We start from the raw sequence: 10,529 nt of genomic DNA, 5'->3' as shown, positions 1-10,529 counted from the left end.
TTGAGCTGTACTTCTCCTTCTTCTACTCCTATTATTCTTAGGTTTGGTCTTTTTCTTGTGTCATAGATTTCCTGAATGTTTTGTGATGAGAGTTTGTTGGATTTGTTGTTTTCTTTGATCAGTGCGTTTATTTTCTCTATGGTATCTTCAGAATCTGAGACTCTTCTATCTCTTGTATTTGTTTGGTTACCCTTGTTTCTGTAGTCTCTTTTCGTTTACCTAGATCTTCCATGTCCAGCTGGCCCTCTGTTTGTGTTTTCTTCCTTGCCTCCGTTTCAGTTTTGAAGTCTTGAACTGTTTCCATTATCTGCTTGATTGTTTTTCCTTGGTTTCCTAGGGTATCATTCACTGATTTACTCAATTCTTCAAACTTTCTGTTTTACTTCTCATCCATTTCTATAATGTTATTTTTTACATGCTGTTTAAGGGCCTCTATCACTTTCATAAAGTCATTTTTTTCTACTTCTTCTTGATTAAGGTCTTCATGTCCTTCTGTTGTGAGGTGGCTGGGTTCTGGTGGTTTCATGTTGTTTTTCAGATTGTTGGGTGAATTCTTGCATTGGTGCCTGCCCATCTCTTCCTCCGAATGGTCACCTATGGATCTTCTTTTACAGGATCAGGTCTCCTTACCCACTGATGTACCTTCCCAGTGATGTCACTCCCCGGTGATGGCTCTTCTGGTGCCTCGATCGGATCTCTGTGCTGCTTGGGTAGTTCGTATACAAAGGGCCTATCTTGCTTGCTGCAGGCAGGCTATTGAGACAAAGGACCTACTGCCCTCCCGGTTGCCCTCCTACTTTGGATTTGGTCCCTGTGCCCGAACAGGCCGAGCAAGTTTTTTTGACTCATTAGACATTATACCTGGATTTTAATAGGCTTTTCATTTTCTCTTGGCAAAAAGTCCATTTTCCAAGCCTTTCTTTCCTTTTTCTTTTTCCTTCCTTACGTTTTTCTTTTATATAATGCCATTTAATGAATACATGAAAGAAAAAATAAATGAAAATAAAGAGTTGAGTAGAAATGTAACTTTCTGGGGTGCAAATTTTACTTTATGTTTTAACGTCTTGAAAGTCATTACTGAATGCAGTTCTGGGGTGTGGACTAATTCAGAATTTCCTCCACATTGGTTTTCTGTGCCTGAATGTTCTCATTATCATGATGACTGCTGTAGCATAGTTAAGGGGAACCTTAATTACTGGGATACTGTACCCCAGGTCAGGAAGCAGAAGCTATGGGTGCTCAGCTCACTTTATGAGCAAGTTATTATCCTGCACTTTGATCTTATTTAAAGCCCACTGCTATTCCATGTTCTGACAAATAAAAAACATTCTCTCTCTTTTTTTTCTTGGTTTTTCGAGACAGGGTTTCTCTGTGACTTTTGGAGCCTGTCCTGGAACTAGCTCTTGTAAACCAGGCCAGCCTAGAACTCACGGATATCTGCCTGCCTCTGCCTCCTGAGTGCTGGGATTAAAGGCGTGCACCACCACTGCCTGGTCTAAAAAACATTCTTTTAGGATGTTTGGGGACCAGAGGTGGTTCTTTTTTGCCCCTCTTCCTTTAATAGCTGACTGTATTATCTCATGTGTTAGCCATCATAAGGTTTTTATTGTTGCTGGTTTAGAAGTCACAGCATCAGGTAAAGGGGTACAGAGTATCTTTACCAGGGAGAAATCTGTAAATATGGCTTATCTAAAAATAGGTAGTGTAAAACAAAATGAAGTAACTATTAATTACTCTAACAGGTGAAGGTTTAAAAGACCAAGGTATGATCTTCTCATACCTATAGTTTTAGTTACCTGTGGTCAAACATCATCTGAAAATATTAAATCTAAAATTCCATTCTTAAGGTTTAAATTATGCACTATTCTTGTTCCGTCATATTCTGTCACCCCGGGTATGAATTGTCCTTTTGTTTATTGTGTCCACACTGTACACACTACCCACCTGCCAGTATAGATCCTTAGGTAGCAGCCTAAAGCTACATCACAGAGCCTGCCATTTGCCTTACTTCATCTGTCATCTCTTAGTATCACAAGAAGGATGAGGACAGAATAAAAGATGCTTTGAGAGTAACAAAATTTTTTATTGTAAATGTTTTTTTAATTTTTGGTTGACTTGTAGATTAAACTTTTGCCACACGTATTTACAGGCATTTGTAAGAAAACATAGCCAACAAGGATAAGAGGGGATACTGTTTGTTTAAATGTGTAAGAACACAGTCTGTATAGACTTGTGTCTGCAGATGGAGGGAAGAGTCTAGAGTTAGGTGACTTCAGACTGGCATTTCATGTGTGTGGAGCCTGCTGGGGTATTTGTCTTCTTCATTCAGGACTGGCCTATGTGGGACAAGGTAGAACTACAGAGCCTCACAGGAGGATGGTCACTGTGCTAGTCATTGTGGACTTAGATTTATAAAACAAGGCTGTTTGAAAGCTTGTGTAGCCATGGTAATTTGTTTTATGGTGCTGGAGGTGGTGTTTGTCTTATTTTATTTCACCTTTGAGATAAACTTTTGGCATATCACCATGCCTAGGCTGGCATTTTCCTTCCTGTATAGCTAAGCATGACCTTGCACTTCAAGATTCTCCTGCCTCCATTTGCCAAGTACTAGGACTGTGTGTGTGCAAACATGCTCAGCAGGATTTGTAGTTCTTAAATGTGTAGAAGTTGGATCCATCTTAAGTGCATTTCTGTGGGACTGAAGAGATGGCTCATACTGCTATTATAGAGGACTAAGATTTGGTTTCCAGTACCTGCATCAGGTGACTCACAACTACCTGTGACTCTAGTTTCTAGGGATCCAACACCCATTTCTGGATTCTACAGGTGTCAACGCTCATATAGTATACATACACTCATGTAGGCACATGCACATGCACATAAATAAAAACTCTTTAATTTCTGTACAGAATGTGAAGTCATGGTCTAGCTTATTCTCTGCATGTGGCTATATGGTTTCCTACCACTGTTTTTTGGTTTCTCTTTGTTTTTAGAGAATTCCTTGCTCTGTGGCCTGGGCTGTCTTTCTACTGTTGATAGTCCTCCTGCCTTGCTTCCCAGGTACTAACTTTGCAGGCATGACCCACTTTGGCTGGCCTATCACCAGTTTTTGAAAAGACTCTTTTATCGCCATTTAATGGACTTGACAGAAATCGCTTGCTTCTGGATTTTTTTTTCTCCTTCTTTTTTCCAGACAGAATTTTTCTGTGTAGCCATGGCTTTCCTGGAACACACTCTATAGACCAGGCTGACCTTGAACTCACAGAGATCTGCCTGCCTCTGCCTTCTGAGTGCTGATACTAAAGGCATGCACCACCACCCCAGCCTGCTTCTGGATCTTTAATTTGGGGCCTTTACTACACTGGTCCCTCTGTAACTTCCTTGTGCCTTTCTTGACATCTGTTGTTTCACAGTAAAATCTGAAATTGAGTAGTATGATATTCACCTTCATTCTTTTCTTTCAGGATTTTTTTTTCTTAGCTCATCTGGGTCTCTTGAGTTCCCACTACAGATATTTCAATTGATCATTCACTTCCTATAAGGCAGCCTGTTGAGTATCTAATAAGAATTGTGTGTCTGGAGATGAGCTTGGGGCTGCCAAGCCTTTCAGTTATGTTCTCTCATTCAGTTTGCACATCCACCCCATGAGGTAGGTGATGTGGGATGTGCTTCTGTATATGTGTTGCTTTTCTTGATTGATGAATAAAGCTGTTTTGTCAAATGACTTAGAATAAATCCAGGTGGGAAATTTGAAGAGAGAGAGAGAGAGAGAGAGAGAGAGAGAGAGAGAGAGAGAGAGAGAAGGCGGAGTCAAGGAGATGCTATGTAGCCACTTAAGGAGAAAGGTGCCAGAACATTACCAGCAAACCACAGCCTCATGGTGATACATAGATGAATAGAAATGGGTTAATTTTAAATATAAGAGCAAACTAGGCATGCACCTGAGTCATTGGCCAAATAGAGTTGTAATTAATATAGTTTTCCATTTGATTATTTGTGTCTGTGTGGCTGGGAAACAAAAACTTAGTCTCCGTTTACAGGTAGGCAGGACTTCTAATTTATTTTGACAGAGCCTCACTCATTATATTGTTTTTTTTTTCATCAAGCTTGTGATCCTCTGTCTCAGCTTCCCCCAGCACTGGGGTTACAGTCATGCACTGCCATACCTGGCCTACTATGAACCTTGTTTTGCAAAAGAGGAAGTGAGCATTAGTGTGTCTGCAGCTGCAGCCAGCCAATGGCCCAGGCAGGACTCGGGGCTCCCGAGTCCAGGGTCACACCTACTGCATCAAGCTGCCTCTCTATGGTGACTGTCTTGGGTTCTGCTTTTTACTCTCTTGACTGTGGGTTGCCTTTCTGGTGGACCCAATAACTGCTTTGCCCTCCTTGTTTTATAGGCAGCCTGTGCAGATTGTGCATGCATCTCCTAAAGATCTTAATAAGCCCAAAGGGTTGGATATGAATGAGGAGGTCGAGGCACTGATTGTCAAGTCCCTCTAGAAGGACTAGGACCCATCTCTGTTCAAGGTGTTATACATCACCTTTGGGCCCTACTTCCTCATGAGCTTCCTGTTCAAGGCCCTTCAAGATCTGATATTTGCTGACCCCAAAGTCTTGAAGTAAGACTTCTTGCCTGACTTCCTAGTTCCTTTTTACTTCCTGGGTGGTCCTGCCATGTGCAGGAGCAGACTTGCGGCCTACTCCCTTCACCTTCCCCAGTTTCATTTAGCTGCCATCTGAGTTGTAGCCACCTACAAGCCACAGAAGCCTCCTGAATCCAAAGTTGGGAGAATGTGGGGTTGTCTAGAGCAAGAATGTGCAGGCAGATTTTATGAGCCTCTGCAAACTGGAAACCAAGAAGACAGCAAGGGAGGCTCTGTCATCTTTCTCTCCATCACCTTGGTCCCAGTGTGCTCTATTTGACCACCTTTGGGTGACTTTCCAGTGGAGAGACAGATCTATCAGTGTGGAGCCTGGCACCTGGCATGCATATCACTCCTGTGAAGTAAAGTGTTGTCTGACTTCCTATGGCTCAGGTGGAAATCACTATGGTGACTTGGAAGTACTTCCTTCTGATGTATGTATCACACTCATCCCCTCCATCCCCCGCCACCCAAAGATTCAATATCAACTTAGTGAATGACAGGGAAGCCCCCTACTGGCAGTGCTACTTCTACACAGCACTGCTGTTTGTTAGCGCCTGTCTGTAGACATTGGTTCTGCACCAGAACTTTCACATCTGCTTCATCAATGGCATGCACATCAAGACAGCTGTGATGGGCACTGTCTACAAGTAGGCCAGGCACCACACTGAATCTTGTGATCTCAGAATCCAGGATGGCTAATCTGGGGCTCCCCAGGACCTGTTTGGAAATTTCCAGCCTAGCATCCTGAGCAAAGAAATGATGGGGGCTATGAGAACCATGGGGCCAAGTGTAGCCACCATTAAGCTTTGTCCCTTAACAAAGTGGTTCTTAGTGGCTGATGTGTGGGATGTCAGTGAACCCACATGCTGCCTGTGGGTAGCTGGGTTTCTTAGATGGTTTGGCTATCTCTGATGAAGTCATGGCTGGAGATCCAAGTTCAGGGACTGAGGAGATGGCTCACTTGGTAAAGTGCAAGACTGATGACCTGGAATGGGATCCCCTGAACCATGGAAAGTTCGCATGGCTGTACATTTCTGTATACCCAGCAGCAAGATAGGAGGTGGGGACAGGAGAATCCCTAGAAGCTCCTGGGCAAGATAGCCTGGGGTATAGAAGTGATGAGACCCTGCCTCAAACAAGCTGAGTAACATCTGACCACCACATGTGCACCATGGCTACATGAGCCTGCATCTACATACTTATGCAGTTTTTAAAATTTTTATTCTATTTTTTTTTAAAGAAAAGCAATCTGTGTTAAATCTTTAGTTTATTCCTGGGTTTGCTGTAACTCTCACCCTGGATTTAAACTTGAACAGAGGAGGACAAGCTTTAACTATTTATATTCCATGCTGGAGGTGCACATGATTGGCAGGGACTATCCCAGAGCCATAGCCCCAACTCCACTTCTTTTTTTTGGGGGGGGGTTGTTGTTCAGTTTTTTTCTTCATAATTTAAATTTTTATTGAAAATAGATTTTTTCCATACAATATGTTCTGATCAAAGTTTCCCCTCCTCCAGTTTCTTTCTAGATCCTCTCCATTCACCCAGATCACACCCTTTCTCTCTCTCTCTCATTAGAAAACAGATAACTTCAAGGGACTCAGTGATCTTCCAGCCACTCGTGCCTTGGCCCCTGGGGCAGCAGCGCCACCTGGCTCACAGGCTGGCAAGAGTGGCGGCTTTCCTAGTGTTCCTACCCCTGTTACACTGGCCTGTTAGCTTGAGTCCTGGTACATAGGCTGCAGCCCAGACCAGTAAGATCATGAAGCAAAGTTTGCTGTGTTCAGTGGCACAAGTGTATTTTTTAAGTCTCCCCACATGATTGTGTACAACCATGCTTGAGAACAAGTGTCCTGGATGGATATCTCCTCTAGAGCAGCTTGCCCCTGATACCTCAAGACTCTTTAGGTACCACAACAATTTTTTGGGTAGAAGCCAGAGACTGCCTTGCAGTCAGTATGCAGACTGGCCTAACAATGTATTGTCTAGTTCTTAATGTCAGAGTGCCAAGGCCAAGAGCCTTGTGTTGGGATCTGGGGCCAACAGCATGGTCATGACCTTTGAACTTCTTAGAAATCCAGAATCCAAGCCTACCACAGACCTGCTGATCAAGAAGCCACAGTGTTCCACCCTCAGGTGACATACCTATGTACTGAAATGTGCAAGACCATGTTTAGAAAGTGTTCAGGATTGGGAGGATAAAGATCAGCAGTTACCACTGTCCAGAGTCTTGTCCAGGGCCTGGGAAGAGTCCATAACTCTTTTCCTTCACCAGGAGGATTAACTCTTCCCCTCTCCTGTATCTGACAGGCCATTGCGATCACCAGTTCAGCTAGAAAGTCTTTTGCAGTTGGGGAGGTCTTATGTTCTTATGCGGTGGACGCCCAGTGCTTCATGGACTTGGCCACATATGTTAACTTAGTCTGGTCATCCCCTCTGCAAGTCATCCTTTCCCTCTGGCTCCAATGGCTGGTGTGCATTTGCTCTTGGTCTCCTAGTGCAAGGAGCGCTGACCTTGACCTTGTCTAGGCTCTGACAGGGAGGGTATAGATGGGAAAGAACATTCCTTGCTGTCATTTACATTTTATTTTCTGGTCTATTAGTCAGTTTCTGGTTATTTTATTCTTTCCTTGTGTTATCAGAGTTAATTTCTATTTGGTGGCTTGGTATATATGCATCGTCATTTCTCTCTATGCATGTGTGTGTGAGTGTGTGTATATGTGTGTATGTGTGTGTGTGTGCGTGCATGTGCGCATGCATGCGTGTGTGTGTTCAGAAGCGGAACTCAGGTGTTATCCTCAATCTTTCTCCATCTTATGTTTCTTTTATTATTATTTATTTATTTATTTATTAAAGATTTCTGTCTCCTCCCCATTTCCCTCCCCCTCCCCCAATTAACTCCCCCTCTCTCATTATCCCAAAGAGCAGTCAGGGTTCCCTGCCCTGTGGGGAGTCCAAGGACCACCCCTCCTTCTAGGTCTAGTAAGGTGAGCATCCAAACAGCTTAGGGTCCCATACAGCTAGTACATGCAGTAGGATCAAAACCCAGTGCCATTGTTCTTGACTTCTCAGCAGTCCTCATTGTCCACTATGTTCAGCGAGTCCAGTTTTATCCCATGCTTTTTCAGACCCAGTCCAGCTGGCCTTGGTGAGTTCCCGATAGAACATCCCCATTGTCTTGGTGTGTGGGTGCACCCCTCGCAGTCCTGAGTTCCTTGCTCATGCTCTCTCTCCTTCTGCTCCTGATTTGGACCTTGATATTTCAGTCCGGTGCTCCAATGTGGGTCTCTGTCTCTGTCTCCTTTCATCACCTGATGAAGGATAATATCCAGGAGGGTGACTATATGTTTTTTTTTTTTGGTTCATCTTCTTATTTAGCTTCTCTAGGATCACAAATTATAGGCTCAACCATCTTATGTTTTGAGAGAGTGTGTCTTGCTGAACCTTGAGCTCACTAGTTTAGCTAGGGTAACTGGCCAATGACCTCCAGCCTTTGTTTTTGCTTCCCCTGCCTCAGCATTGGGATGACAGATGGATACTGCCACATTCAATTTTTTTCTTTTTGAGATAGGGTCTCGCTATGTTGTCCTTGTTGACCTAGATCTTGCTATATCTACCACGCTGTCTTCAAACTCACAGAGATCCTCCTGCCTCTGCTTTCACAGTGCTGAGTAAACAGATATGCATCACCATAATCGTGTTAGTCTTTGCATGAAATATATGTAATTAATAACCTTTTATATGGTTAACTCATCAACTTTCTCTTACTGTACCCCTCAAATGTGAAATTTATTTATTTGTTAGAATGTAAATATATTGGCTAAGAGTTCTTTGTTGTAAGGAATAAAAATCTACCTTAGCCTGAGCATACAAGAGGAATTGCAGGGGAGGAGTTCTCATACTTAACCAATCCAGGGATCCTCAGGTGTGGAAGGGTCCAGGAGAAATGCTATCTTTAGGGGACTCTTGTTATTTATTGGTCCTGCTTTCTTTAATTGGCTTCATTCACAATGTCCTTGTACCATCTTTACAGACAATACAACAGAAGAGCAGACAACATTCATCATCTCCAGGGGTCTCTCTTGGGGCACTGTCATGAATAGCTCAGTCCTTTTCCATCCTTGAACTTCTCAGGCTGTGGCCTGGGAAGGAGAAGTCTCTGACTGGTCACCCTGAGTCCTCCCCGTTGCAGAAAGATGTGATAGATCCAAGACTGAGAAGATGGTGAGCCAGGATGCTCCTAAAACTGCTCATGTCCTGTCCATTCCTCCATGAATTCCTTTTTATTTTTTCCCTTCCTTCGATGAAACTTAGGGCCTCTTTGCATGCTAGGCAAGTGCTTTACCACTGAGCTGTATCTACAGCCAAAGGAATTATCCTCTTTACTCCCAATTGATGATTCTTAACCTATCTTTCGTGGACTACCTCTCAGTGCAGGCATGTGTCACTTTCACATGTGTGAGTGTGGGCACACGGTGGCTTGAGTGTCATGGCTCTAGGGGCAGTGGGACCTGGGAGAATGGAACCAATAATAAATAAAAGACTCATGCAATAGCCAACTTTATTCAGAACCCCAGACAATATATACTCTGAGGGTTAAGAGAGGTCACATGAGTAAAGTTCTCATAACTCAAGCTGAATATAATCGCAAGGACAAGCCACATGTGGCAAAAACATGTTTTTTTCATAGAGGCATGTAAGTAATAATTTAAATATTTAATAACACCAGCAAGTAATGATGAGTAATATAAAATAAACTCACTCCTACCCACTTGCTATAAGCTGCAACATTATACAGTAATTGCTCAACCATCTCTTCATGAGCAACTTATCAGAACCAAGGGATCTGATAAAGGCTAAACCAAAAAGCAAGGCTTTTTGGCTTTATGGATTTGTGAATAAGTGGCTGTCCTTTGCTGTAGATTTTTCGCTGTAGCTGATCTCCCTTTCTGAAACATATTTGGAAATTAATTCCCTAGTTCAGAACAGTTGCCCACTGCCAGGCCTCTGTTCCCCTTCCCTAGGTAAGTGTAGAGATCCGCCTTCCTGCAATTATCTTTATCAACAGGCATTTGGTCAATGCTTAGGGTCCAGGCATAGAGCATCCCATTTAAGACATTCAAGATCCCCAAGGACATAGAATTACTACCTGCCCAGGCTGCAGCTCTGGTTTTACCCCACTTAAAAGATTCTTAACTCCTTATGCTCACTTCCACCTCAGTTTACTGATGATTTTAGTTCAGGACTCTCAAGGACAGCAGAAGGGATAAATAACTGCAGCCCAGAGAAAGACCCACAACACCCATAATCAGAATGACTGATGATAGCATAGCCCAGAACTGATAATTTAGAGGTCTGGGTCTCTTCTTCACTTAGGGCAGTAAGTCTAACTCCAGACCTAGGCCCATAGAAATTACAGTGTCCAGTGTATGTGCTATCTAATCAAGAGCCATCAGCTTCCCCTAGGTTGCCTTTATCCATACTGGGAGAAAAGAAGCGGTGTGCTGATTTAAACAATCCATTTCCTATTCACAATTTTATTTAAAATAAACCTTTTAGATTTTACTAACCACCTAAAAATGTAGCATAGCACATGAACCTTCCCCTCTAGAATCCCCTGATGATTTAATTCCTTTCTTAACTAATTTTCTCCATTAAGGCATTCACCAGGCATATACTAGCCACTCCCATGGGTCTGTGTGTGTGTGAAAAATCTTATCCAATTATCTACAGGGCAAAATAATTCTGGCTCTGGAACCAGCTAGGGCTGGGTTTTAAGGGTATATATGACTGAGAACATTTGTAATGGGTAGAACAGTGAGGACAAGGAAGAATGATGTAGAACTAAGAACAATGTAGAACTAAGTTAAGCAAAGAAGAATA

This window comes from Microtus ochrogaster, chromosome 18 (assembly GCF_000317375.1).
Source record: "Microtus ochrogaster isolate Prairie Vole_2 chromosome 18, MicOch1.0, whole genome shotgun sequence".
NCBI classification, from domain to species: domain Eukaryota; kingdom Metazoa; phylum Chordata; class Mammalia; order Rodentia; family Cricetidae; genus Microtus; species Microtus ochrogaster.
This window is presented reverse-complemented; position numbering follows the sequence as displayed.